The sequence below is a fragment of the Phoca vitulina genome, unplaced genomic scaffold (assembly GCF_004348235.1).
Source record: "Phoca vitulina isolate PV1807 unplaced genomic scaffold, GSC_HSeal_1.0 scaffold62, whole genome shotgun sequence".
Lineage (NCBI taxonomy): Eukaryota > Metazoa > Chordata > Mammalia > Carnivora > Phocidae > Phoca > Phoca vitulina.
The window spans coordinates 6,061,900-6,089,645 of NW_022589765.1; the positions used below are offsets into that span (position 1 = coordinate 6,061,900).

A 27,746-nucleotide genomic window follows, 5' to 3' on the forward strand; every position below is an offset into this window, starting at 1 on the left:
TCCGGAACTTAATATACAGTGATATACTTATCTGACATTTTCTTTGCTATTCCAATTGATGAGGAAGATCAACCCATGACTGCATTCACATGGGAAGGCAGACAATATCAGTTTACTATGTTACCACAAGGATACCTTAACAATCCAACAAAACCCCACCACCTTCTAACACAAGACATCCAGGCCTTTCAGGAAAACACAACACATAAACAAACCATTATTTCCTCTATTAATGACATCCTTATTTATGGTAATAATGTGGAAGAACAGATTAAGGTCAAAATTGGGTGAACTGAATTCCTTACACTCAGAGGATGGACAATTAACCCACGTAAGGTCCACAGACCCCACACTACAGTAAAATTTCTAGACATAATTTGGTTCTCTGAAGGTAGAAAAATACCAAACCCAGTCATGAACAAGATAAACTACATAACATCTCCTACCACAAAAGAAGCTCATAAACTGGTAAGACTGTTTGGATATTGGAAACACCACATACTGCATGTAGGGATGATATGAAAACCTATCTATGATATAACTAGGAAGAATAGGGAAGTTAGATGGACAGAGACTCAAGAGGTAGCCTTGGGGCGCCTGGGTGGCTCAGTCGGTTAAGCGTCTGCCTTCGGCTCGGGTCATGATCCCAGGGTCCTGGGACAGAGCCCCGCATCGGGCTCCCTGCTCAGCGGAGAGCCTGCTTCTCTCTCTCCCTCTGCCTGCCGCTCCCCCTGCTTGTGCACTCTTTCTTTTTCTGTCAAATAAATAAATAAAATATTAATAAATAAATAAATAAATAAATAAAAGAGGTAGCCTTGACTTACTTGAAAAATGCTATCAGATTTAATACATTTTATTAAATGTATTAATACTTTTAATACATTGGCACTTAAAAAAGAATATGATGTTGGGTTACCACACTTTTGCAGTTCCCCAATATCAAAAGGGAGAATAGAGCCCATAGGCTAAAGAGAGCCCCCTTAAGAGAAAAGAAAAACATGTTCTTAAGGATATGCTAGTAGGGGGCACCTGGGTGGCTCAGTCGTTAAGCGTCTGCCTTCGGCTCAGGTCGATCCCAGGGTCCTGGGATCAAGCCCCGCATCGGGCTCCCTGCTCGGCGGGAAGCCTGCTTCTCCCTCTCCCACTCCCCCTGCTTGTGTTCTCTCTCTGTCAAATAAATAAATAAAATCTTTAAAAAAAAAAAGGATATGCTAGTAGAACGGACCAAATTACATTTATTACTGCTAGATGTTTGCATGAACCTGTGTTACAAGTAGTCATGACCATGGCCTCGATGCTTCCTCAACCAGTTATATGTAATATGGGAAATTGGACCATGATAGCATGCTCTAAGCCAAACCACACCCCAACCTATTGCAGTCAAGAAAAAAGTAAGGAACACAACATGATGGGATGTGTAAAAATAAAAGATAATGAATATGACAATAAAAGGTAAAAGATATTATTCAAGGTCAATAGAAGATATACAAACTATTAAAGTAACCAGAGAGGGGCGCCTGGGTAGCTCAGTTGGTTAAGTGTCCTTCTCTTGGTTCTCTTGGTCAAGCCCTGCATCTGGCTCTGCACCCGGCAGGGAGTCTGCTTGAGATTCTCTCTCCCTCTGCCCTTCCCCCCACTCTCTTTCTAAAATAAACAAATAAATCTTTTAGAAAATAAAATAAGGGCGCCTGGGTGGCTCAGTCCGTTAAGTGTCTGCCTTCGGCTCCGATCACGATCCCAAGCTCCTGGGATCGAGCCCCACATCAGGCTCCCTGCTCCACAGGGAGCCTGCTTCTCCTCCCTCTCCTGCTGCTTGTGCGCTCTCTCTCTCGTGTCAAATAAATAAATAGAATCTTTAAAAATTAAATTACAATAAAATAAAATAACCAGAGAGAAAATGGCCATGAAGAGGCAGACCCCAGGGACACCTCCTGTTGCAAGTACATCTAGATAGCTATCAGATCATCCTAAATATCCCTGAAGTCGACCTGAAGACCGGCAGAAATAACTCCACAACTAAAAGTAGAGAAGAGGACATATCGAAGATGGTAGGAAGCCTGGAGATGTGGTTTGGGAGAGAAACAGATCGTGGCCACTGCGGGGGGGAAAGAGCCAGAGTCGCAGAGAAGGGTAAGAGACAGACTAGCACACAAGGGAGTACACAGGGAAAATGACTCTCCATAGCAATTGGCCTGGAAAGCAAAAGGGGCCAATTTCTTGAGTTCTTGGAACTGGCAGGGCTTAAAGCCTGCACTTTTAAAGGTCAGCGGGCTTGGCTCAGATGGAGCACAGAGGACTAGAGCACAGAGGACGCTGCACTGCTCTTGGAGAGAAGGCAGGGCAAAGAGCCCGCACACATATAGTGCAGAAACAGCAATCTGAAGAGCGCCTGGGGCACACAGTGGGAGGTCATCTGCTCATCTTGAGGCAAGTCCCAGAGAGGCAGCAGAGAGGCAGCATTCACGGAGAGACCCCTCCAGGAACAAAGGAGCCGGCACATGCCATTCCCCTCCCCTGCCCCTCAGCATAAACGAAGAGCCACCTGTAGGAACCAGGGCAGTGCTGACACTTGCTATCTGACTCGCTTACACCAAGTTCCCCACCCCACGCTATGGTGGAACCTCTCTTCCCAGACATGATTCCTCAGTGCCAGTGCGGTGGGACCCCACCCCCAAATGACTGACCCAAACCCCTGCCACTGCCATGTCTCCTGACCTGGGAGTACTGTGGAGCTTCAATTCCGGTAGCAGTGGTGACTGGTCTTACTTCACAAGTGGACCAGAGCACACCTGGTTAAAATGCACCACATTCAGACCAGGGACCAAACACTGCCCACCACAGGCAAAGAGCCTCTGCAGACGGCTGGCCTGCAGGATAAGGCAGCCAGGACAAAACAGCAGAGCACATGGAGCACACACTGGAGACACTTTCGGAAGCACCAGGCCCTGGGGAACAGGGGACACTACACAGCAGGGCACTATAGGACCTGTTCTTCATAAGGTCATTATCCTCAGACACAGGAGATGGAGCTGACCTAACATAGAAACAGGCACAGAGACTTAGACAAAATGAGAAGACAGAAATTTGTCCCAAATGAAAGAACAGGACAAGGCCGCAGCTGGACATCTAAGTGAAATAGATGTAACATGGCCGATGGAGTACTGAAAGCAATGATAATAAGGATACTCACCAGACTTGAGAAAAGAGTAGAAGACATCAGTGAGACACTTAACACTGACATAAAAAAGAACCAGAGATGAATAGTGCAATAAACAAGATTAGAAACATGCTTGGGGCACCTGGGTGGCTGAGTCATTAAGCGTCTGCCTTTGGCTCAGGTTATGATCCCAGGGCCCTGGGATCGAGCCCCACATCAGGCTCTCTGCTCTGCAGGAAGCCTGCTTCTCCCTCTCCCACTCCCCCTGCTTGTGTTCCCTCTCTCACTGTCTCTCTCTCTGTCAAATAAATAAATAAAATATTTTTTAAAAAAAGAAAGAAGGAAAGAAACATGCTTGATGCAATGAACAGCAGGCTGGAAGGAAAACAAATTAATGATTTAGGAGACAGAATAATGGAAAGTAAGCAAGCTAAATAAAGGAGAGAGAAAAGAATTATGCAAAACAAGAACATACTTAGGGAAATCAGTGACTCAATTAAATGTACTAACATTCATATTACAGGAGTTCCAGATGAAGAAGAGAAAAGGGGGCTTGGGGCACCTGGCTGGCTCATTCGGTGGAGTGTAAGACTCTTGATCTTGCAGTTGTAGGTTTGAGCCCCACACTGGGTATTGAGATTACTTAAAAAATAAAATAGAATCTTTAAAAACGGGGGCGGGTGCCTGAGTGGCTCAGTAGGTTAAGCGTCTGCCTTTGGCTCAGGTCATGCTCTGCCTTTGGCTCAGGTCATGATCCCAGAGTCCCAGGATCAAGCCCCACCTGGGCTCCCTGATCAGCAGGAGTCTGCTTCTCCCTCTGACCCTCCCCTCTCTCATGCTCTCTCACTCTCTCAAACAAATAAATATTTTTTAAAATAATAAAAATAAAAAGAGAGAGAGAAAGGGGCAGAAAACTTTTTAAGGAAATAATAGCTGAAAACTTCCCTAATCTGAGAAAGGAAACAGATATTCAAATCCAAGAGGCACAGAGAACTCCCAACAAAATCAACAAAAGCAGATATATACCAAGACATTATAACCGAATTGGCAAAATACAGTGATAAAGAAAACATGTTAAAAAGGAGCAAGACAAAAGAAAACAGTAACATACAAGGAAAACCCCATAAGGCCATCAGGGGATATTTCAGCAGAAACTTTCCAGACCAAAAAGGAGTGGGATGATATATTCAAAATGCTGAATAGGAAAAATCTGCAGCCAAGAATACTCTATCCAATAAGACAATCATTCAGAATAGAAATAGAGGTACTTTCCCAGACAAACAAAAACTAAAGGAGTTCATGACCACTAAACCAGCCCTGCAAGAAATATCAAAGGGAACTCTCTAAGTGGAAAGGAAAAACCAAAAAAATGACACTATGAAGGTAGGAAACAAAAAAGCAGTAAAAATGAATATTTCTGTAAAAATATCATCAAGGAACTCACAAAATAAAAGGATTTAAAATATGACACCACATACCTAAAATGTGGGGAGGAGAGGAGTAAAGAATTGGTTGAAACTGAAATGACCATCAATTTAATATACACTGCTATATGCAGAAGATATTATATATAAACAATGGCAACCACAGGTCAAAAACCGCCAATAAATATGCTAAGAAGAAAGAGAAAGAAATTCAAATATATCACTAAAGAAAACCAGTAAACCATGAAAAAGAAAGGATCAGAGAAAATCTTCAAAGTAACCACAAAACAAGTAATAAAATGGCAATAAGTACTTAACTATTAATACTTTCTTTGAATGTAAAGGGACTAAATGCTCCAATCAAAGAACATAAAGTGACAGAATGAATAAAAAACATGACCCAGCTGTGCCTGGGTAGCTCAGTTAGTTAAGCATCTGACTCTTGGTTTCGGCTCAGGTTCATGATCTCAGGGTTGTGAAATCGAGCCTCATGTCAGGCTCCACGCTCAGCACAGAGTCTGCTTGATATTTTTGCTCTCTCCCGCAATATATAAATAAAATCTTAAAAAAAAAAAAAAAAAAAAAAACACGACCCATCTAGGATACAGCCTTAATAAGCAACATCAGGAAGAGAGAGGAAGATGGTGGCAGAGTAAGAGGACCCTAAGCTCACCTCATCCCACGCACACAACGAGGTAACTATCAAATCATCCTAAATACCCTAGAAATCGACCTGAAGATTGACAGAACAAACTCCAAAAGTAAAGACAGAAGAGGCCACATCAAAGTAAAAACAAAAACAAAAATCAGACCCACCTACACGATACTTACAAAAGAGTCACTGTGGACATAAAGACACCTGAAGATTGAAAGTAAGGAGATGGAGAAACATCTATCATGCAAACAGATGTCAAAAAAAGCGAGAGTAGCAATACTTATATCAGACAAAATAGACTTTAAAACAAAGACTGTAACAAAAGACAAAGAAGGGCACTATATAATCATAAAGGAGACAATCCAACAAGATATAACAATTATAAATGTTTATGCACCCAACATGGGAGCACACAAATATATAAAACCGTTCATAACAAACATAAAGGAACTAATTGGTAGTAATATAATAAAAATAGGGGACTTTAACACCCCACTTACATCAATGGACAGATCATCTAAACAGAACATCAACAAGGAAACAATGGCTTTGAGTGACACAGTAGACCAGATGGATTTAACAGATATATTCAAAACATTCCATCCTAAAAAGCAGCATACACATTCTTTCCAAGTGCACACAATAACATTCTCAAGACTAGATCACATACAGGCCACAAAACAACTTCAACAAATTCAAGATCAAAATTATATCATGCACCTTTTCTGACCACAATGCTATGAAACTAGAAGTCAACCACAAGAAAAAAATCTGGAAAGCCCACAAATACATGGAGGTCAGATAACATGCTTCTGGGAGCTTGGCTGGCTCAGTCAGAAGAGCATGTGACTCTTGATCTCAGGGTCATGAGTTCGAGCCCCACGTCAGGTGTGGAGATTACGAAAAATAAATAAATAAAACTTAAATAAATAACATGCTACTAAACAATGAATGGGTTAAATAGGAAATAAAGGAAGAAAATTAAAAAGTACATGGAAACAAATGAAAATGAAAACACAACAGTCCAAAACTTTTAGGATGCAGCAAAAGCAGTTTTAAGAGGGACATTTATATCAATACAGACCTATATCAAGAAGCAAGAAAAAGGGCACCTGGGTGGCAGAGTTGGTTAAGCATCTGACTCTTGATTTCAACTCAGGTCATGATCTCAGGGTTGTGGGATCAAGCCCCCCATTGGGCTCCGTGTGCTCAATGGGGAGTCTGTTTGAGATTTTTTCCCTCTACCCCTGCCCCTGGTCACGTGCACTCCCTCCCCCCTCAAATAAATAAATAAATCTTTAAAAGTATGTATATTTAAAAAAAAGAAGCAAGAAAAATCTCAAATGAACAACCTAACCATACACCTAAAGGAGCTAGAAAAGAACAATATACAAAACCTGAAACCAGCAGAATGAAGGAAGTAATAGACATTAGGGCAGAAATAAATGATACAGAAACTAAAAAAAAAAAAATTAAAAATTAAACAGATCAATGAAACCAGGAGCTGGTTCTTTTTTGTCTTTTTCCTTTTTTTTTTTTTTTTTTTTTTTAAGATTTTATTTATTTATTTGACAGAGAGAGAGAGAGAGAGATTGCGAGACCAGGAACACAAGCAGGGGGAGTGGGAGAGGGAGAAGCAGACTCCCCACGGAGCAGGGAGCCTGATGCGGGGCTCGATCCCAGGACCCTGGGACCATGACCTGAGCCGAAGGCAGACGCTTAACGACTGAGCCACCCAGGCGCCCCTGTCTTTTTCCTTTTTTTAAAGATTTATTAATTTATTTGAAAGAGAGAGAGAGGACAACTAGGGGGAGGGGCAGGAGGAGAGAATCTTTAAGCAGACTCCCCACTGAGTGTGGAGTCTGACGCTGGGCTTGATCTCACAACCCATGAGATCATGACCTGAGCCAAAACCAAGAGTCAGACGCTTAATTGACTGACAAATGCAGGCACCCCCAGGAGCTGGTTCTTTGAAAAAAAAAAAAATCAATAAAATTGATAAACCTCTAGCCAGACTTATCAAGAAAAAAAGGGACCCAAGTAAATAAAATCACAAAAGAGAAAGGAGAAATAACAACCAACCCCATAAAAATACAAAAGATTGTAAGAGATTATGAAAAACTATATGCCAACATATTGGACAACCTAGAACAAATGGATAAATACCTAGAAACATATAAACTACCAAAACTAAAACAGGAAGAAACAGAATATATGAACAGACCAATAACCAGCAAAGTAATTTAATAACTAATCCAAAAACTCCCAACAAACAAAATTCCAGGACCAGACGTCTTCACATGCAAATTCTACCAAACATTTAAAGAGTTCATACCTATTCTTAACCTATTCCAAAAATTAGAAAAAGAAAAGAAAACTTCCAAATTCCTTCTATGGGGCCAGCATTACCCTGATACAAAAACAAGATAAAGACACCACTAAAAAGAGAACTAAAAGCCAATTCCTCTAATAAATATAGATACAAAAATTTTCAACAAAGTACGACCAAACCGAATCCAACAATACCTTAAAAAAATCATTCACGGGCGCCTGGGTGGCTCAGTCGTTAAGCGTCTGCCTTCGGCTCAGGTCATGATTCCAGGTCCTGGGATCGAGGCCCGCATCGGGCTCCCCGCTCAGCGGGAAGCCTGCTTCTCCCTCTCCCACTCCCCCTGCTTGTATTCCCTCTCTTGCTGTGTCTCTCTCTGTCAAATGAATAAATAAAATCTTTAAAAAAAAAAAAAAATCATTCACTATGATAAAGTGGGATTTATTCCTGGGTTGCAAGGGTGGTTCAATATATACACAAATCAGTCAAGATGATACATCACATCAATAGGAAAAAGGATATGAACCATATGCTCATTTAAATAGACACAGAAAAAGCACTGGACAAAGTACAACATCCATTCATGATAAAAACCCTCAACAAACTAGGTTTACAGGGAACAAACCTTAACATAATAAAGGCCATATATGAAAAACCCACCACTAACATCATCCCTAATAAGAAAAACTGAGAGCTTTTCACCTAAGGTCAGGAACAAGACATGCATGTCGCCTCTCACCACTTTTATTCAAAATAGTACAGGAAGTCCTAGTGACAGCAATCAGACAAGAATAGTAAGTAAAAGGCATCCAAATCAGTAAGGAAGACGTAAAACTTTCCGTATTTGCTGATGATAATACTATATATAGAAAACCCAAAAGACTCCACCAAGAAACAGCTAGAAATGATAAACGAATTCAGTAAAGTCACAGGATACAAAATCAATGTACAGAAATCTGTTGCATTTCTATACACCAATAATGAAGCAGCAGAAAGAGAAATTAAGAAAGCAGTCCCATTTACAAATGCACCAAAAATAATAAGACACCTAGTAATAAACCTAACCAAAGAGGTGAAAGACCTGTACTCTAAAAACTATACAACACTGATGAAAGAAATTCAAGACAACAAAGAAATGGAAAGACATTCGATGCTCATGGATTGGAAGAACAAATATTGTTAAAATGTCTATACTAGGGGGCGCCTGGGTGGCTCAGTCATTAAGCGTCTGCCTTCAGCTCAGGTCATGATCTCAGGGTCCTGGGATCGAGCCCCGCATCGGGCTCCCTGCTCAGCGGGAAGCCTGCTTCTCCCTCTCCCACTCCCCCTGCTTGTGTTCCCTCTCTCGCTGTCTCTCTCTCTCTGTCAATTAAATAAATAAAATCTTTAAAAAAAAAAAAGTCTATACTGGGGGTGCCTGGGGGGGCTCAGTCAATAGAGCATGTGACCCTTGATCTTGGGGTCATGAGTTAAAGCCCCACGTTGGGCATAGAGTGTACTTAAAAAAGAAAATGTTTAGGGGCGCCTGGCTTGGTGAAGCATCTGCATTCAGCTCAGGTCATGATCCTGGGGTCCTGGGATCGAGCCCCACATTGGTCTCCCTGCTCTGCGAGGAGTCTGCTTCTCCCTCTCCTTCTGCCCCTCCCCTCCCCACTTATGGTCTCCCTCTCTCAAATAAATAAAATCTTTTTTTTTAAATGTTTGTTAAGGAGGGCACATGATATAATGAGCACTATACTGATGTATATAAGACTGATGAATCACCGAACTCTACCTCTAAAACTAATAATACATTATATGTTAACTAATTGAATTTAAATAAAAAAATTAAAGTAAAAAAAAAAGTCTATACTACCCAAAGCAATCCACACATTTAATGCAATCCCTATCAAAATACCAACAGCAATTTTTACAAAACTAGAACAAACAATCCTAAAATTTGTATGGAACCACAAAAGACTGATAGCCAAAGCAATCTTTTTTTTTTTTTAAAGATTATTTATTTATTTATTTGACAGACAGAGAGAGAGCACAAGCAGGCGGGAGAGGCAGAGGCAGAGGGAGAAGCAGGCTCCCCGCTGAGCAGGGAGCCCGACGCATGGCTCGATCCCAGGACCTGGAGATCATGACCTGAGGTGAAGGCAGACACTTAACCGACTGAGTCACCCAGGCACCCCTAGCCAAAGCAATCTTAAAAAAGCAAAGCAAAGGGGTGCCTGACTGCTTTAGTCAGTAGAGCATGTGACTCTTGATCTCAGGGTGTGGGTTCAAGCCCCATGTTGGGTGTAGAGACTACTGAGAAAAAAAAAAAAGTAAAATCTTGGGGCACCTGGGTGGCTCAGTCAGTTAAGTGTCTGGCTCTTGATTTTGGCTCAGGTCATGATTTCAGGGTTGTGAGATTGAGCCCTGCCTCAGGCTCCTTGCTGAGCATGGAACCTGCTTAAGAGCCTCACTCTCCCTCCCCTCCTTTTCCCCCTCCCCCCCTCTAAAAAAAAAAGGAAAAACAAAAGGAAGAAGAAAAAGAAAAAAACAAAGCTAGAGGCATCACAATTCCAGATTTCAAATTATATTACAAAGCTATAGTCATCAAAACAGTATGGTACTGGCACAAAAACAGACACAAAATCAATGGAACAGAATAGAAAACCCAGAAATAAACCCATACTTTTATGGTCAATTAATTTATGACAAAGTAAGCAAGAATATACAATGGGAAAAAGACAATCTCTTCACAAAATGGTGTTGGGAAAATTGGACAGCAACATGCAAAAGAACGAAACTGGACCACTGTCTTATACCATACACAAAAATAAATTCAAAGTGGATTAAATACATAAATGTGGGACCTGAAACCATAAAAATCCTAGAAGAGAACATAGACAGTAACATCTCTGACATCAGCCACAACACCTTTTTTCTAGGTATGTCTCTTGAGGCAAGGGAAACAAAAGGGAAACGAAACTATTGGGACTGCATCAAAATAATAAGGTTCTCTACAGCGAAGGAGACAATCAACAAAACTAAAAGAAAACCTATGGAATGGAAGAAGATATTTGCAAATGATGTATCCAATAAAGGGTTAGTATCCAAAATATATAAAGAACTGATACAACTCAACACCCCAAAAAACAAATAATCCAACTAAAAAACGGGCAGAGGATGTGAACAGACATTTTTTTCCAAAGAAGACATACAGACAGTCAACAAGCACATGAAAAGATGCTTGACATCACTCATCATTAGGGAACTGCAAATCAAAAGTACAGTGAGATATCACCTCACACCTATCAGAATGGCTAAAATCAACAACACCAGAAACAACAGGTATTGGGGAGGATGTGGAGAAAAAGGAACCCTTGGGTACCATAGGTGGGAATGCAAACTTGTGTAGCCACTGTGGAAAACAGTATGAAGGTTCCTCAAAAATTAAAAATAAAACTGCCCTACTGACCCGGCAATTGCACTACTGGGTATTTACCCAAAAAATACAAAAACACTAATTCAAAGGGATACATGCACCCCTATGTTTATAGCAGCATTATTTACAATAGTCAAATTATGGAAGCAACCCAAATGTCCATCGTTTGATGAATGGATAAAGAAGATGTGGTATATATATACAACACAATATTATTCAGCCATAAAAAGAATGAAATCTTGGATGGAGCTAAAGAGTATAATACTAAGCAAAATAAGACAGTCAGAGAAAGACAACTACCATGTGATTTCAAGTCATGTGAAATTTAAGAAACAAAACAAATGAGCAAAGGGGAAAAAAACAGACAGAGACAAACCAGGAAACAGACCCTTAACTATCAAGAACAAACTGATGGCTACCAGAGGGGAGGTGGGTGGAGGGAGGAATGGATAAATAGGTGATGGGGTCAAGGAATACACTTGTCGTGATGACCACTGGGTAATGTATGTAATTTTTGAATCATCATACTGTACATCTGAAATTAATACAACACTGTATGTTAACTAACTGGAATTAAAATAAAAACTTTAATAAAATAAAAAAGTAAAATAACCAGAGAAATATCTCACATTGAAACTCTTAAAATAAATTTAGTCAATTTAAATCATACAACAGAAACTTAAATAAAGAAACATGGTAGATAAGACTAATAAAGTTAAAATAACTCAGCAGGAATTGAAAAGAGGACAAAAAAATTATATTCCCAAAGTTATGACAGCTTTGAATTCTGATATTACGGCAATCATCCCTGTGCTTGATATTGTATATACAATGTACTATACGTGCTTGTACCCCTGGAACCTTATAAAAATGGCTTATAGGGGCGCCTGGGTGGCTCAGTTGGTTAAGTGTCTGCCTTCGGCTCAGGTCATGACCCCAGGGTCCTGGGATCGAGCCCCACATCAGGCTCCCTGTTCGGCCGGGAGCTTGCTTCTACCTCTGCCTCTGCCACTCCCCCTGCTTGTTCTTTCTCTCATGCACTCTCCCTCTCTCAAATAAATAAATAAAATCTTAAAATAAAACATGGCTTATAGATGGAAATACAATTCTCAAGGAAGTTTAACTGAATGGGTTAAAAAGCTTAATTTGCTGTCATTTGGCAATTGGATACGGTAGCATATTAAGGAGTTCTTTATTATGGTTTTGCTACGAATATTAGGAATATGGTTGCTTAAATTGGTCATTAAACAATGGTGTAAAAGAATGTGCAGCAAAGGAAGAATGCTCCCCCAAAATGACTACATGTGATTAAGGTTGTAAGTGATGTAGAATCAGAGGGTGGATAGACATTTTTGTGAACTTAGCTTTGTACAGGGCATTAGGGCCTTAGGATTAAGTAGTGTGTGAGTGAGTTGAAATTACAAATTGGATTGTTGTGTATTGTTATGATATGATTTCAAATCCACTTGTTTATGATAAAGACAAAGTTTTTAGAAATAAAGTTGTTTTGATATAAGAATGAAGTAATTTGGGGCACCTGGGTGGCTCAGTCGTTAAGCAGGTCATGATCCCGCGGTCCTGGGATCGAGCCCCGCATCGGGCTCCCTGCTCAGCGGGAAGCCTGCTTCTCCCTCTCCCACTCCCCCTGCTTGTGTTCCCTCTCTTCGCTGTGTCTCTGTCAAATAAATAAAATCTTAAAAAAAAAAAAAAAAAAGAATGAAGTAATTTGTGTTAGGGTGTTGTCCTGTCATCTGTTCTCACTGTTAAGAACTCAATAGCTCAGCTGCTGGGAGGCTCCACTGGGGGCATATCAATAAAAACATAATATAAGGAAGCAAGTATGGCAGGAGGAAATTTTGACAGTAAATACTACATTTACGAGGACAATTCAAGTGTTTGGTCTTGGAAAGGCAACATTTTGCTGATCTAAAATAGCTCTCTGAAGACCTTGTGGCAATTAGCTCCTGTTCCTGGTAAAAGTGAATCTTCTACAAGCAGTGGTGAAAGTTGTACGGCAGCTTTGAGATAAAAATCCTCTTGCCCAACACAATGGTGCCATTAATCCCTAGCAAAGCACTCTAGCAACAGGGACCTTTACTTTTTCACTGGTGGGTGGGCTTCGCCTTTCAGTTGGCTAAGCAGTCTCTCCTGAGTACCAACTCCTAAAAAGGTATACTTCAGCTAAGTTTGATCTTTATTCCTTTCACTTCTCCTTTTCTAGAACGATAGCGTGATTAATCTATCATAAATTTAGACTATATTATTTCTTTATTGGCTTATGAAGAGACATTATCCTGTATGCTACTGGCTTACAAAATTCTCACAGTGAACCTCTTCTAAACAAGTTATTATCAAAGACAAACTCAGTCTCTGAATATTAATTTGCTTTCCAAAACAAATAATACGTATTACCAAAGTCCGTATACCCAAGGAACTAGTTCCACAAGTATTTTTTCCTGCTAATTTAAATTTAGATAAAGAAAAGGACACTTACCACTCTTGATTCAGTTATACCTTCAGGCGAAGACCCAGCAGATTAACGTTGTAAGAACTGATAACTTATGCCAACTTGTCAGAAGTCCCAGAACCTCACAGCTGCAGCAGCCCTAGGAAGAGCAATGTCCATCCAGTTAAAATTTATCCGGCCGTTCCCAACAACTGTTGGGGAGTAAAAATTTCCTCCATTCTTCAAGATTCTTCTGGCTGGTCAAAGGATTAAACTAACATGAGACAGATTAACAGAAGAAAATCAAAACTATGTACCTACAAGGAATCCACATAAACAGAGTTTCCAAACACAGTCAGGCAAAATGAAGTATGTATTTCATTCTGGACTAAGGAGAAACAGATATGGGTTAGTAATTTCAAAGGAAAAGAAAGCAATTCACAGGAGATGAAAAAGAGTAAATCCTAGGGCGCCTGGGGGGGCTCAGTCGTTAAGCGTCTGCCTTCGGCTCAGGTCATGATCCCAGGGTCCTGGGATCGAGCCCCGCATCGGGCTCCCTGCTCAGCGGGAAGCCTGCTTCTCCTTCTCCCTCTCCCACTCCCCCTGCTTGTGTTCCCTCTCTCGCTGTGCCTCTCTCTGTCAAATAAATAAATAAAATCTTTAAAAAAAGAAAAAGAGTAAATCCTTGTGAAAGAAATGGTTGCTGGGCCATACAGAAACAATTGGACATGACAGGACTTTAAACAAACAGGCCTTGCCAAATTCCTCCCTGTCTATCAAACTTAGTTCATATTATACTGTAGTTACCTATGGTGACATCCCTCTCTTGGAGCAGGTCTTCTACCTAAATTCCTTTAGGCAGTTAAAAGGAAGATCAAAGGTTCTTCCTGAGCTTTATATTTCATAGAAACAATCAGACAGGGGCACCTGGGTGGCTCAGTCGGTTAAGCATCTGCCTTCGGCTCAGGTCATGATCCCAGGGTCCTGGGATCAAGCCCCGCATTGGGCTCCCTGCTCAGTGGGGTAGCCTGCTTCTCTCTCTCTCCCTCTGCCGCTCCCCCTGCTTGTGCACATGCATGCTCTCTCTCTCACTCTCTCTGTCAAATAAATAAATAAAATCTTAAAAAAAAATAATCACACTATAATAATTCACAAGCCAAAGATACATTTTGAGGTGGCAAATTTTGAATCCTTATATTTACAAGATCAAACAAATAGAAATATATAGCCCAACTAATATCAAAAAGGCAAGAAATAACAAGTGTTTGTGAGGATGTGGAGAAAAGGAAACCCTCATGTTTTGTTCATGGAAATGTAAATTGATGCAACCACTGTTTAAAACAGTATGGAGATTCCTCAAAAAATTAAAAATACAAATACCATATAATCCAATAATTCCACTAGTGGGTATTTACCCAAAGAAAACAAAAACACTAACTAGAAAAGATATATGTACCCCTATGTGTTTTGCAGCACTATTTGTAATAGCCAAGATATGGAAACAACCCAATTGCCCATCCATATATAAATGGATGAAGATGTGGTGTATATATATATACAACGGAATAGTACTCAGCCATGAGAAAGAATGAAATCTTGACATTTACAATGACATGGATGGACCTAGAGGGTAACATTATGTTAAGTGAAATAAGTCACATAGAAAGACAAATACCATGTGATTTCATTATATGTGGAATATAAAAAAACAACTGAACAAACAAAAGGAATAAACTCATAAATACAGAGAACAAATTGGTGGTTGCTGGAGGGGAAGGTGAGGGAATGGTCAAAATACATAAAATAAATCAGTCACAGGGATAAAAAGTACAGCATAGGGAATATAGTCAATCATACTGTAATAACGTATGGTGACAAATGGTGACAACACTTATCAAAGTGAGCAATGAATAATGTATAGAATTGTTGAATCACTACGTTGTACACCTGATACTAATATAACATTGTATGTCAACTGTACTTCCATAACAGATTTTTAAAAAGAAAAAAATGAAATCCATGACCTGAGTTAAATCTGAATTACAGATTTAAAACAAACATATTTTTGGATAAGTACTGTAAGGGCAGAAAAATTTCCCTTCTTCCCTTCCAGGTTTTTCAGCTGCTCTAATAATTAAATTGACATAACACAGAATAACAGAAGAAAAACAAGTAAGAGGGACACCTGGGTGGCTCAGTCGTTAAGCATCTGCCTTCGGCTCAGGTCATGAACCCAGGGTCCTGGGATAGAGCCCTGCATTGGGCTCTCTGCTCAGCGGGAAGCCTGCTTCTCCCTCTCCCACACCCCCTGCTTGTGTTCCCTCTCTCGCTGTCTCTCTCTGTCAAATAAATAAATAAATAAAATCTTAAAAAAAAATACGAAAGTTCTTCCTTTGTCTGCTGGGCCCCAAGTCTTCAGCTCCAAATGATCCACACTCCAAAGTGACACAGCCTGAGGTGGGTTATTCTCCCCCTCAACAAAAAAGCTTACCTTAGAAAGCCTTGCAGTATATATGTTAAGAAAGAAAAAAAGAAGAAGAAGAATGTAGCAGGAGGGGAAGAATGAAGGGGGGGAAATTGGAGGGGGAGAAGAACCATGAGAAACAATGGACTCTGAAAAACAAACTGAGGGTTCTAGAGGGGAGGGGGTTGGGAGGATGGGTTAGCCTGGTGATGGGTATTGAGGAGGGCACGTTCTGCATGGAGCACTGGGTGTTATGCACAAACAATGAATCATGGAACACTATATCTAAAACTAATGATGTAATGTATGGGGATTAACATAACAATAAAAAAATTTAAATTAAAAAATAAAATCTTTAAAAAAAATTAAATTAAATAAATTAAATATTTTGTTTCATTCAAAAAAAAAAGAAAGCCTTGCAGTGTGGGAGAGAACTGAATAGTTTATAAAAGTAAGAGTACAAAAATTGCAGCCAACCAAGCTGAGGACCAGCCCGACCCCCCAGCCCAAATGCAGCAACGTGGCTCAGCCACAACAAGAAGGTGCATGAAGCCCACACCAGGGACAGCTCTGGAGTATATTGATTCTGGTGACCAGGAGGGATTACACTAAAGGGCATCACAAGATGTCTTCCACATAAGGCCAGTACTTCCAAGAGCAGGAGACGTAGATAGCTGACTTAGTTAATACACAGAAACAAACACAAAGAGTAAGACAAAATGAGACAGAAGAATATGTTCTGAAAGAAAGAGTATTAAAAAAATCGCAGAAAAAGACCTAAGTGAAACAAAGACAAGCAATCTACCTGACAAAAGAGTTCAAAGTAATGGTCATAAAGACACTCACTGGACTTGAGAGAACATGGATGAACTCAGTGAGAAATATAACAAAGAGATAGAAAATATATAAAAGAACGAATCAGGGCTAAAGAATGCAATAACTGAAGTGAAAAATATACTATAGAGGGAATAAGCAAATTAGAGGATGCAGAAGAATGGATCAGCAAGCTGGAAGACTGGGTAATAGAAAGCAACCATGTGGAGCAGCAAGAGAAAACAATTTTTAAAAATGAGAATAGGCTAGGAAGCCTGGGTGGCTCAGTTGGTTAGGCATCTGCCTTCGACTCGAGTCGTGATCCCAGAGTCCTGGGATCAGGCCCTGCATCAGGCTCCCTGCTCGGCCAGGAGCCTGCTTCTTCCTCTCCCTCTGCCACTACCCCTGCTTGTGCTTTCCTGCTCTTTCTCTCTGTCAAATAAATAAATAAAATCTTTTAAAAAAATGAGAATAGGTCAAGATACCTTTGTGACAACATCAAGCATAATAACATTTGCATAATGGGGGTCCCAGAAAGGGAAAAGAGGGAAAGGCAGAAAACTAACTTGAAGAAATAATACCTGAAAACTTCCCTTAATCTGGGGAAGAAAAGAGACATCAAGGTTCAGGAGGCATAGACAGCCCCAAACAAGATGAACTCAAGATGGTCCACACCAAGAAACACAATTATTAAAATGTCAAAAATTAAAGATAAAAAGAGCATCTCAAAGCCGCAAGAGAAAAGCAGTTAGGTGCAAGGTAAAAACAATAAGGCTACCAGCTAATTTTTCAGCAAAAACTGCAAGCCAACAGAGAATGGCATGATATATTCAAAGTACTGAAAGGAAAAAAATCTACCACCAAAAACACTCTACTGGCAAGGTTATTCAGAATTAAAGGAGAAAGAAAGAGTCTCACAAACAAACAAAACTTTAAACAGTTCATCACCACTAAACCAACTATACAAGAAATGTTAAATGGACATATTTAAGAAGAAAACACAAGGCCATAACTAGAAGTAAGAAAATTTTGAAAGGAAAAATTTCACTGGTAAAAGCAAACACAGAGTAAAGATATGAGTTCCATCATTTATTTAGGTAGTATGAAGGATAAAAAAAATAAAAGTAGTAAAATCAATTATATCTAAAAACTTAGTCAAGGAATACACAAAATAAAAACAAAATATGACATCATTCACATAAAACATGCAAGGGGGAGTACAAATGTAGTGCTTTTGGAATGTGTTCAAACTTAAGTGACCACCAACTTAATACACATTGCTACATACATAGAAAGTTATAAATGAACATCATGGTAATCACAAACCAAAAACGTGTAATAGATACACAATAAAGACAAAGGAATCTAAGCATAATACTAAAGAAAGTCATAAAGCATCAAGGGAACAGAGCAAGAATAAAAAGAAAAGACAACTATAAAAACAATGAGCAAAAAAGCATACATATCAATCAATTACTCTAAATGTAAATGAAGTAAATGCTCCAATCAAAACACATATGGTGAAAAAAAAGACAGGGTGACTGAATTGATTAAAAAAAAAAAAAAAAATGACCCGGGGCACCTGGGTGGCTCAGTCATTAAGCATCTGCCTTCAGCTGAGGTCATGATCCCGGGGTCCTGGGATCGAGCCCGACATCGGGCTCCTTGCTCCTCGGGAAGGCTGCTTCTCCCTCTCCCACTCCCCCTGCTTGTGTTCTCTCTCTCGCTGTGTCTCTCTCTCTCAAATAAATAAATAAAATCTTAAAATATATATATATAAATACATATAAAAACATACATACATAAAAGAAGTGGTGTATATATACAATGTAATATTACTCAGACATGAAAAAGAATGAAATCTTGCCATTTTGCAACAATATGGATGGATCTAGAGGGTATAATGCTAAATGAACTAAATCATTAAGAGAAAGACAAATACCATATGATTTCATTCATATGTGGAATTTAAGAAACAAAACAAACGAACAAGGAGGGCGCCTGGGTGGCTCAGTCGTTAAGCATCTGCCTTCGGCTCAGGTCATGATTCCAGGGTCCTGGGATCGAGCCCCGCATCGGGCTCCCTGCTCTGCCAGGAGCCTGCTTCTCCCTCTCCCATTCCCCCTGCTTGTGTTCCCTCTCTAGCTGTCTCTCTCTCTCTCTGTCAAATAAATAAAATAAAATCTTTAAAAAAAAAAAAATGAACAAGGAAAAACAGAAACAATCCAAAAAACACTCTTACCTATACAGAACAAACTGATGGTTACCAGAGGGGAGGTGGAGGGGGGATGGGTGAAACAAGGGAAAGGGATTAAGAGTAGACTTATCATGAAGAGCACTGAGTAATATATAGAATTGTTGGATCACTAATTATACACCTGAAACTATACCGGAATTTAAGTAAATAAATAAATAAATAAAAGACTGTAATAAGTGAGAAAGGCATTACATAATGATAAAGGTATAAATCCAACAGAAAGAACATTTGTAAATATCTATACACCTAATATAGGAGCACCTAATTATATAAAGCAAATATTAACAGACATAAAGGGAGAAATAGACAGCCAACAATAATAGAAGACTTTAATACCCCACTTACATCAATGGATAGATCATCAAGACAGATAATTGATAATGAAACAGTGACTTTCAATGACACATAAGGCAAAATGGACTTAACAGAGATATACTGAACAATCCATTCAAAAACAGCAGAATTCACATTCTTTTCAAGTGTACATGGAATATTCTCTAGGACAGATATCGTTTGAGGCCACAAACAATTTCAATAGATTTTAGAAGACTGAAATCAAAGCAAGCATCTTTTCTGCCCACATTATGAAACTACAAATCAGTTACAAAAAAAAAAATAACTAGAAAACCAAAAAACACGTGGAAGCTAAACAACATACTACTAAACAACAAATAGGTCAGGGCACGTGGGTTCCTCAGATGATTTAAGCATCTGCCGGGGTCCTGGGATCGAGCCCCGCATTGGGCTCCCTGCTCCATGGGGGGCCTGCTTCTCCCTCTCCCTCTGCTGCTCCCCCTGCTTGTGCTCTCTCTCTTTCTCTCTGTCAAATAAAATCTTTAAAAAATAGGTAAATGAAGAAATCAAAGAGGAAATATAAAAAATAACTGGACACAAATGAAACTGAAAACATGACATTTCAAAATCTATGGGATGGAGCAAAGTGGTTCTAAGAGGAAAGATTATGGCAATACAGGCCTACCTCAAGAAACAAGAAAAATCTCAGTCTAATCTTATACCTAAAGGAGCTAGTAAAAGAAGAAAAAATGAAGCCCAAATTTAGCAGAATGAATGAAATAATAAAGAGTGGAAATAAATGAAATAGAGACCAAAAACATGATATTAAATAGATCAGAAATTAGGAACTGATGCTTTGAAAAGATTAAGAAAATTGATAAACCTTTAGCCAGTCTCATCAAGAAAAAAGAAGAGGGCTCAAATACATAAAATCAGAAATGAAAAAGAAGGGGCGCCTGGGTGGCTCAGTCATTAAGCATCTGCCTTCGGCTCAGGTCATGATCCCAGGGTCCTGGGATCGAGCCCCGCATCGGGCTCCCTGCTTGGCAGGAAGCCTGCTTCTCCCTCTCCCACTCCCCCTGCTTGTGTTCCCTCTCTCGCTGTGTCTCTCTCTGTCAAATAAATAAATAAAATCTTTAAAAAAAAAGAATTAAAAAAAAAGTTACAACTAATAACACAGAAATACAAAAGATTATGAGTCCAAGAATCAACCAAAAAGAAATAGAAAATCTTAACATACCAATTAGTATAATGGAATTGAATCAGTAGTCAAAAAACTCCCAACAAGGGATGCCTGGGTGGCTCAGTAGGTTAAGCATCTGCCTTTGGCTTAGGTCATGATCCCAGGGTTCTGGGATCAAGCCCCGAGTCAGGCTCCCTGCTTGGCAGGGAGTCTGCTTCTCCCTCTGCTCCTCCCCCCTGCTTGTTCTGTCTCTCTCTCTCAAATAAATAAAATCTTTTTTTTTACAAGATCTATAAAGAACTTCTCAAACTTAACACCCAAAAAACAAATAATCAAGTCAAAAAATGGACAGAAGACATGAAAAGACACTTCTCTGAAGAAGACATACAAATGGCTAACAGACACATGAAAAAATGTTCATCATCATTAGCCATCAGGGATATCCAAATCAAAACCACATTGAGATACCACCTTACACCAGTTAGAATGGCAAAAATGGACAGGGAAAGAAACAACAAATGTTGGAGAGGTTGTGGAGAAAGGGGAACCCTCTTACACTGTTGGTGGGAATGCAAGTTGGTACAGCCACTTTGGAAAACAGTGTGGAGGTGCCTCAAAAAATTAAAAATAGAGCTACCCTATGACCCAGCAATTGCACTACTGGGTATTTAGCCCAAAGACACAGATGCAGTGAAAAGAAGGGCCATATGCACCCCAATGTTCATAGCGGCAATGTCCACAATAGCCAAACTGTGGAAAGAGCTGAGATGCCCTTCAACAGATGAATGGATAAAGAAGATGTGGTCCATATATACAATGGAATATTACTCAGCCATCAGAAAGGATGAATACCTAATTTTTACATCAACATGGATGGGACTGGAGATTATGCTAAGTGAAATAAGTCAAGCAGAGAAAGTCAATTATCACATGGTTTCACTTCTTTGTGGAACATAAGGAATAGCATGGAGGACATTAGGAGAAGGAAGGGAAAAATGAAGGGGGGGAAATCGGAGGGAGAGATGAACCGTGAGAGACTATGGACTCTGAGAAACAAACAGGGTTTTAGAGGGGAGGGGGAGGGGGGATGGGCTAGCCCGGTGATGGGTATTAAGGAGGGCACGTACTGCATGGAGCACTGGGTGTTATACGAAAACAACGGATCGTGGATCACCACATCAAAAACTAATGATGTATTGTATGGTGACTAACATAACATAATAAAATTTAAAAAAAAAATCAAATAAATAAAATCTTAAAAAAAAAAACTCCCAACAAACATAAGTCTAGGACCAGGGGCACCTGACTGGTTCAGTCAGTACAGCACATGTCTCTGGATCTCGGGTTAGTGAGTTCAAGCCCCATGTTGTGTGTGGAACCTACTTAAAATAATAAATAAATAAATAATTGATTAATTAATAATAAAACCCCATAAATCCAGGACCAGATAGCTTCACAGCTGAATTCTACCAAACATTTATTTTATTTTTTTTTGCAAAGAATATAACTTTATTAGAAATTCTGACATTTTAAAATAAAATCATTACATCTTTAACAAAATATACTCAACGGAATATAAATACCATAGTAATTAGAAACCTACAATCATCCATTAAAAAATATACAAACTATTCTCCAAAAATGTTGTATCAACAGTATAGGAAAGTGTTCTTTCTCCAATATGCTGACACTGTATATTATTAATTTTCAAAAATTTCGCCAATCTGATGGGTGATCTGTTTTCCTTTGCATTTACCTGATGAATACTGAAGCTACATATAGTTTCCAATGTTTATTGGCTATTTTTGTTTCTTCAGTGTAATATCTATTCATATATTTTGCCCACTCTTCTGTTAGGTTGTCTTTTTCCTATCAATTTGTAGGATTCTTTGTATATTGGGAATGTAAATCTTTTTTTATTATGTCGGTTGCAAATATTTTCCTAGTGATTTGTTTTAAATTTTTATTTATGAAGGCAACACTTAATTTTTTAAAGGATTTATTTATTTAAGTAATCTCTACACCCAATGTAGGGCTCAAACTAATGATTCCGATATCAACAGTTGCACACTCCTCCAACTGAGCCAATCAGGCACCCCTGAAGGAAATACTTTAAATTCTACCAAACATTTAAAGAAGAATTAATACCTATCCTTCTTGAACTATTTCAAAAATATAGAAGAGGAAAAATATGCTTCCAAATTGATTTTACAAGGCTAGCATTACCCTGATACCAAAATCAGACAAAGACTCTGCAATAAAAGAAAATTACAAGTCAATAACCCTGATGAATATACACGCAAAAATCCTCAACAAGGGGTGCCTGGGTGGCTCAGTCATTAAGCATCTGCCTTCGGCTCAGGTCATGATCCCAGGGTCCTGGGATCAAGCCCCGCATCGGGCTCCCTGCTGAGCAGGAAGCCTGCTTCTCTCTCTTCCACTCCCCCTGCTTGTGTTCCCTCTCTGTGTCTCTCTCTGTCAAATAAATAAATAAAATCTTTAAAAAAAATCCTCAACAAAATATCTGCAAAATGAATTCAACAGTACATTAAAAAGACCATTCATCATGATCCAGTGGTATTTACTCCAGGGATGCAAGGATGATTCAGTATCTCCAAATCAATCATTGAGATACACCACATTAAGTAATGAAAGATAAAAATCGTGTGATCATCTCAACAGATGCAGAAAAAACATTTCACAAAATTCGGCATCCATTCATGAGAAGCACTCTCAACAAAGTAGATATAGAAGGAACATACTTCAACACAACAAAGGCCATACATGAAAAACAACAAACATCGTACTCAATGTTAAAAAGGTGAGAGGTTTTCTTCTAAGATCAGGAAGGCAAGGGTTCTTTTATTTCAGTACAGTACTGGAAGTACTAACCACAGAAATCAGACAAGAAGAATACATAAATGGCATCCAAATTGGTAAGGAAGAAGTAAAACTGTCACTATTTGCAGACGACATAATAGTATATACTATATAGTATACTGTATATAAAAAACCCTAAAGACCACCAAAAAAACTACTAGAATTAATAAATTCAGTAAACATGTAAGATATAAAAGCAATTACAGAAATCTGTTGTGTTTCTACACAATAATGACAAAATATCAGAAAGAAAATTAGGAAAACAATCCCATTTACAATTGCACTGGAAAAAAACTGTTTAGGAATAAATTTAACCAAGTTGAAAGACCTGTATCTGAAAACAATAAATGACTGATAAAAAATGGAACAGAACATAAGTAAATGGTAAGGTATACCCTCCTCATTGTTAGAAGAATTAATATTGTTAAAATGTCCACACTACCCAAACCAATCTACAAATTCAATGCAATGCCTATCAAAATACCAACAGTATTTTTCACAGAATTAGAACAAATGATCCGAAAATTTGTATGGAACCACGAAAGACCCTGAATAGACAAAGCGATCCTGAGAAAGAAGAACAAAGCTGGAAATATCACAATCCCAGATTTCAAATTATATTACAATGTTATACAAATCAAAATAGCACATTTGTCCAAAAAACACATATAGATGGTCAATACACATTAAAAGATGCTTAATATCACTAGTTATCAGGGAAATGGAAATCAAAACAACATGAGATATCACCTCACACGAGTCAGAATGGCTAAAATCAAAGTCAAGAAATAACTGTTGGTGAGGATGTAGAGAAAAGGAAATCCATGTGCACTGTTTGTGGAAATGGAAATTGGTGCAACCACTGCGGAAAACACTATGAAAGCTCCTCGAAAAATTAAATATAGAAAATACATATGATCAAGTAATTCCATTACTGGGTATATATGCAAAGAATGCAAAAACACTAATTCAAGAAGATATATGCACCCCTATGTTTATTGCAAGATTATTTACAAAGCCTAGACATCGAAGCAACCTGTGTCCATTGATAGATGAATTAAAAAGATGTGAAATATACATGCAATGGAATATTACTCAGCCATAAAAAAGAATGAAATCATCCCATTCACAAAAACATGGATCGACCTAGAGGGTATTATGCTGCATAAGATAAATCAGATGGAGAAAGACAAATACCATATGATTTCACCTGTATGTGGATTCTAAAAAACAAAACAAATTCATAAACAAAAAAAAAAAACAGAAACAGTCTCATAAACACAGAGAACAAACTGGTGGTTGCCAGAGGAAAGGGGGTAAGGGATGGAATAGGCAAAATAGGTGAAGGGAATTAAGAGTAACAAACCACCACTTATAAAATAAATGTCACAAGCGTGCCTGGGTAGCTCAGTGGGTTAAGAGCCGGACTCTTGGGTTTTGGCTCCAGTCATGGGTTGTGAGATCGAGCCCTGAACCCCACAATGGGCTCTACACTCAGCAGGGAGTCTGCTTAAAGATTCTCTCCCTCTGCCCCTCCCCCCCCCACTCTCACTGTCTCAAATAAATAAATCCTAAAAAAAATAAATAAAATAAAATAAATGTAGCAGAGGTGAAAGGTATAACATAGAAAATATAGTCAATAATATTATAATGTTGTATGGTGACAGATGGTAACCACACGTATGATGAACGTTGCATAATGCATTATGTAGAGAATTCTCCAATCACTAAATTGTATATGTGAAACTAGTAACATTATATGTCAACTATTTCAAACTAAGCAAAATGTAAAAAAAAAAAATTTTTTTTTTTTTAAAGTTTTATTTATTTGACAGAGAGAGACACAGCGATAGAGGGAACACAAACAGGGGGAGTAGGAGAGGGAGAAGCAGGCTTCCCGCCGAGCAGGGAGCCCGATGCGGGGCTCGATCCCAGGATCCTGAGATCATGACCTGAGCTGAAGGCAGACGCTTAACGACTGAGCCACCCAGGCGCCCCTAAAAAAAAAATTTTTAATGAAAAAAGAAATCGAAGATGAAACATAAATAGAAAGATATATATATATATAAAGATATATACATATATAAAGATATATACATATATAAAGATATATATATACTATGATCATAGATTAGAAGAATGAATATTGTTAAAATGTCTATAATACACAAAGCAACCCACAGGTTTAATGCCATCCATATGAAAATACCTATACTGGGGTTTTTTTGTTGTTTTTCTGATAAGCTTTATTTTAATTCCTGTATAGTTAACATACAGTGTTATATTAGTTTCAGGGGTACGATATAGTAACTCAACAATTCCATACATCACCCAGTGCTCATCAAGACAAATGCACCCCTTAATCCCCATCACCTATTTCACCCATCCCTCCACCCACCTACCCTCTGGTAACCATCAGTTTGTTCTTTATACTTAAGAGTCTGTTTCTTGGTTTGTCTCTCTCTCTCTCTCTCTCTTTTTTTCTTTGCTCATTTGTTTTGCTTCTTAAATTCCACATATGAGTGTATAGCATTATACTCCCTAGCTCCATCCATGTCATTGTAAATGGATTCACAGAATTAGAACAAATAAACCTAAAAATTCCTTGGAACCACAAAAGAACCAGAATAGTCAAAGCAACCTTAAGACCAAATCTGGAGGTATCACACTACCAGATTTCAAACTATACTACAAAGCAATAGTAATCAAAGCAGAATGGTACTACGGGCAAAAACACAGGTACATGGATCAATAGAATGTAACAGCCCAGGGGCGCCTGGGTGCCTCAGTCGGTTAAGCGGCTGCCTTTGGCTCAGGTCGTGATCCCAGAGTTCTGGGATCGAGCCCCACGACAGACTGCCTGCTCAGTGGGGAGTCTGCTTCTCCCTCTCCCTCTGCCCCTCTCCCCTGCTCATGCTCTCTCGCATGTGCACATGTGCGCTCTTGCTCTCTCAAGTAAATAAATAAAATCTTAAAAAAAAAAAAGCCCAGAAATAAAACCAAGCTTATATGATCAATTAATCTATAACAAAGGGGACAAGAATATACAATGGGGAAAAAAACAGAATCATCAATAAATGGTGCTGGGAAAATGAACAGCTACATGCAAAAGAATGAAACTGGACCACTTACTTGCACAATACACGGAAATAAACTGAAAATAAACAAAAGACCAAAATGTAAGAGGCACCTGGGTGCTTCAAACGGTTAAGCATCTGACTCTTGATCTGAGCTCAGGTCTTGATCTCAGTGTCATTAGTTCAAGCCCCATGTTCGGCTCTAGGCTGGGCATGGAGCCTACTTAAAAAATAATAATAATAATAATAAAATAAAATAAAATAAAATAACAAAATAAAGACCAAAATATAAGATCTGAAACCATAAAGCTCCTAAAAGAAAACACAGACAGAAAATTTACAGACATCAGCCAAAACAATATTTTTCTGGATATGTCTCCTCAGTCACGGGAAATAAAAGCAAAAATAATTAAATGGGACTACATCAAACTAAAAAGCTTTTGCACAGCAATGGAAATGATCAAAAAAACAAAAAGGCAACCTCCAGAATAGAGAAAAAAATTGTAAATCATATATCTGATAAGAGGTTAATATTCAAAATTTATAATCAACGCATACAACTCAACACCAAAACAAAAATCAAATCAAAACAGGGCAGAGTACTTAAATAGACATTTTTCTTTAAAAAAAAATTACATATGGCCAATGAACACATAAAAGATGCTCAACATCACTAAATACCAGGGAAATGCAAATCAAAACCCCGATATCACGTAACACCAGTCAGAATGCCCAGGGTCGAAAAGAGAAAAAATAAGTATTGCACAGGATGTGTAGAAAAGGGAACGCTTCTGAATGTTGGTGGGAAGGTAAATTGATGCAGCCGCTATGAGAAACAAGTGTGGACATCCCTCAAAAAACTAAAAATACAGGTATCATACAATACAGTAATTCTGGGTATTTACTCAAACAAAAACAAAAACACTAATATGAAAAAACATATTCATCCTAATGTTTATTCCAGCATTGTATACAATAGCAAAGATACGGAATCAATTTATGCGTCCATCCATGGATGACTGGATAAAACAGATGTGGTATATATGCACAATAGAATATTTACTCAGCCATACTGAAGACTGAAATCTTAGAATTGGTGCTAATGTGAATGGACCCAGATGGTATTATGCTACAAGAAATGTCAGAGAAACACAAATATCATATTATTTCGCTAATAAGTGGAATCTAAAAATCAAATCAACAAACAAAACAGAAACAGAATCAAAAAATGTAGAGAACAAACGAGGTTGCCCGAAAGGAGGAGGTGGGGGATGGGCAAAATAGCTGAAGGCAATTAAGACGTGCGAAATTGCAGTCAGAAAATAAATACGTCTCCGCAATGAAAAGTA

At 38.7% G+C, this 27,746-nt stretch overlaps 1 long non-coding RNA gene across 6 annotated transcripts in view; it reads right to left on the reverse strand.

The window, feature by feature from the left end:
• The window catches only part of LOC116623851, a 66,003-nt gene that overhangs the window by 36,770 nt on the left and 1,487 nt on the right, over positions 1-27,746 (reverse strand). For all 6 annotated transcript variants that reach the window (XR_004297780.1, XR_004297779.1, XR_004297776.1 and 3 more), the window contains one exon: positions 13,478-13,589. This is a non-coding gene — a long non-coding RNA (uncharacterized LOC116623851). The remainder of the gene's footprint in view (positions 1-13,477; positions 13,590-27,746) is intronic.